General features: G+C 41.6%; 1 long non-coding RNA gene across 2 annotated transcripts in view; it reads left to right on the top strand.

The window, feature by feature from the left end:
- Nucleotides 1-882: 882 nt before the first annotated feature.
- LOC109322380 overlaps nt 883-3388 on the top strand; it is a 19486-nt gene continuing 16980 nt past the window's right edge. For both annotated transcript variants that reach the window (XR_002104373.1, XR_002104374.1), the window contains exons 1-2: nt 883-988; nt 1692-2049. This is a non-coding gene — a long non-coding RNA (uncharacterized LOC109322380). The remainder of the gene's footprint in view (nt 989-1691; nt 2050-3388) is intronic.

The raw sequence follows: 3388 nt of genomic DNA, 5'->3' as shown, positions 1-3388 counted from the left end.
GACTTAAAACTTGAACAGCTCCCAAAACATTTGAAAAAAACCTTTGGATAAGTGTGATAGTTATTATGGATGTCATATATCAAATGGTGTGTAGTTTGGCAGGAGATCAGGTCAAGCTAATTGTGGAACCTTTATTTCTAATGTCCATATTTTAAAACAATTACTTACACTGAATACTGTAATTTAAACTATTATGTTGCAGCTATATAGAAAAGCTCCATAGATGTTTCAAAGCTAGAAAATCAAAATGTTTTGGAGAAAGTGAAAAATCCTGTCTCTTTCAACATTAAAAATGCTTGTCTATTTGAAGAAATTTACTAGAAGATCTGTACTGATACACTTATGACATTCTTTTCTGTTCTGGTATAATACACCATTTAGTATAAATATGCCCACACAGAAGTGTACAAGTGTATCTGCAGTGGCTTAATTATGTTAATAAAACTAAGCCCTTCATTAAAGATTTTGTCTGAGAATTTTATTTTGGTTTTCCAGATTTCAAGATATGTTACGCCAGGGCTGTCCAACTTGTGGCCCATGAGCTACATCTGGCCCATGAGCAGTTAACATGTGGCCTGTAGACCTCTGTAGCTGTCCCTCCAACTGTTGTATGACATGGGAAGGTGTGGAGGGGCCATGTGTTACCTGTGATACCCCTGAGACATGGGGCAGGGGCCTGCATGTCACTGGTACTGCCTGTGTGGCAAGGGGTGGATGGCCATGTGCTGCCAGCGGTGCCCTTGCTGCGGGGAGTCACCGGGGCAGCCCACACAGCGGGGAAGGATGACCTCACGGGGCATCTGCTCCCAAAGCATATGGCTAGTGTGCTGTGTGGCTCCCAACCGCACCAAAGTTGGACAGTCCTGGGTTAGGATAATAGAGAATTCATCAAGTCACTGAAAGCAATGAAAATTGAGTGGATATCAAGTACATTGCCAGGATGTGAGGAAACCAGAAACATGTATTTCATGAAAATATTCACTTTAAGGTACACTGTCCTTATTTACAAATATTTGAATTTAGTGATGAGTTTAATAAATAAAACCTATTTTTCCCAGCAACTAATATACCCAATACCTAAAAATTGGTGGAACATTAGAGACACTTAAATCTCATAAAGAGTAACTAGGTTTTCAAGAATATGTGACACTTGGGAATTATATTTGGTCTCTACAGGTCAGAATGTTTTAGGCTCAATGGATTCTTATTTGTAATCTCTGTGTTTATCTTGTGCATAATGTTTAGGTATTGGCACACCTAACAGTGCTAATATTGTGCTGAACTCTTAAAAGGATCTCAAAGTACCCTAGGGTGCCATGCCATTCTGGCTGAAAATCATTGGTGTAAATTAACATAAGACATAAATATTTACTAGTAACTCCTGTACCAAGCCTACAGCTAATACACTAGATTAGAAAGACATCTAATCTTGGTTTAAAGACTTCAGGTGATGGAATTCACGATATATCCAGAAAAGCTTTATTATCCTTCTGGGTGCAATTTTTTATTTCTAATTTGAGATTCTCATCAGTACACTATTATCTAGATGAAGCTACTGTAAAGTGGGTGCACAGCTGATTGGAAAACCACTCTCAACAGTGGTGACACACAGGGGGTGCATGGGGGTGCATGTGCACCCCCTGAGAATGCTGGAGATGATGAAATAGAGGGTAGAATTATTACATTTGCAGATAGTAACCCTGTGGGAGATGTGGCAAACACAAGACCCATGTCCACCCATCTCCCTGAGCTTTCTCACCTCTTGCTTGGTCGAGGAAGTTACCTCCATGTTTCTGGGTGTGTACTGTCCATCCTGACAAGTCATTAACATGTTCCCATGCCTCTGGATGAGCTGCCTCAACCTTCCTGGTTGCTCTCTCTCAAACTCTGTCTTCCGGGGGTAGAGGCTTGTGGGTGGCGATCTTTCAATGCTTCCTCTGCACTCCTCTTCCAGTCAACAATTAATGTCTTCTTTTAGGTGTGTTACTGGCCCGCCATGAGACGCCACTTGATGACATCACCATCTGTGCCTGGCATCTCTGACTCCTGGTAAGTTTTACTAGTATTGTATCTCATAACAAGGTTGTTTGTCTCCCTGTTACAAGGCAGAACCAAGATCAATGAACTCTGTTGCAACTCGGGCCTGTGATTCCATGTGGGTTGGGTGGCTCCAGATTTTTTACTTGGTCTGTGACATGCTGTTTCTGCCACCCCCGCATTTCCATCTTGCTCATAAGGTTACGAAGTACTTAGATCTTTACAAACTCTTCCTCCATTTGGGGCAGACCTGGGTGATAGTCTCCCACAAATTGATGTTGATGTTGCATTTTTTTCAAGTAGGCCTTGAGGACATCCTTGAAACACTTTGCCCTCTGATCATATGCCTTGATTGAGCTAAGAGAATAAAACTTATTTAGGGAGTCTGGAGCTGAACATCTGAATGGAATGGCTGGCCTATCAAAGTTGATGTTGAATGATCATTGCCTTGATGCTCATGGTGTTTATTTGTGAGAGGACACTAATGTTGATGCATCTACCTTTCCACTGGATTCCGAGAATTTTATGCAGGTAGTGTTGATGGTACTTCTCCAATGAATTGAGGTGTCTTCTATATGTTGTCTGCATCTCAGCTTCATACAATAGGGTGGGAATCAGTTTCTTGATAAATCATGAGCTTGGTTTCAGATCTGATGTCAAGGTCTTCAAACATGCATTTCCTCAGGCATCTAAAGGCTGCACTTGCACATTTGAGCTGATGTTGGATTTTGTCATCAATAACAGCCTTCTGCAAGAGATGGCATCTGAGGTATGGAAAATATTCAATATTCTCCAGACTCTCATTCTGAATCTGAATTACCAGAGCTGGGCACTGCTCCTTAAGAGCTTGTTGATGGAGGACCTTTGTCTTCTAACTGTGAAGCATCAGTCCCATTTTCTTGTATACCTTGGTAAAGATGTTGACGATTGCCTGAAGGTCTGCTTCTGAGTGAGCACACACTACAGCTTCATCAGTGTACTAGAGTTCAATGATTGTGTTTGGGCTGGTCTTGTTTTTGTTTCGGAGTTGGCTAAGATTAAATAGTGTAGCTCTACTTAAACTGGAAACTTGGTGGTCATGTGAAGCATCGGGATTAAGGAATATCAAGAAGAGTGTTGATGCAGCCTTGCTTAACTCCTATCTTAACCTCAGAAGGATCTGCAGTAGATCCATTACTGAGAACTACTACACGCATACTGTCAAAGAGCAGAAAAATAATGTCTCCTTTCATAGATTTCATAGACATTAGGGCTGGAAGGGACCTCGGAAGATCACCTAGTCCAGCCCCCTGCCCAAAGGGTAGGAAGTCAGCTGGGGTCATAGGATCCCAGCAAGATAAGCATCCAATTT

This window comes from Crocodylus porosus, unplaced genomic scaffold (genome assembly GCF_001723895.1).
Source record: "Crocodylus porosus isolate Cpor-Errol unplaced genomic scaffold, CroPor_comp1, whole genome shotgun sequence".
In the NCBI taxonomy this organism is placed as follows: domain Eukaryota; kingdom Metazoa; phylum Chordata; order Crocodylia; family Crocodylidae; genus Crocodylus; species Crocodylus porosus.
This window is presented reverse-complemented; position numbering and strand designations above follow the sequence as displayed.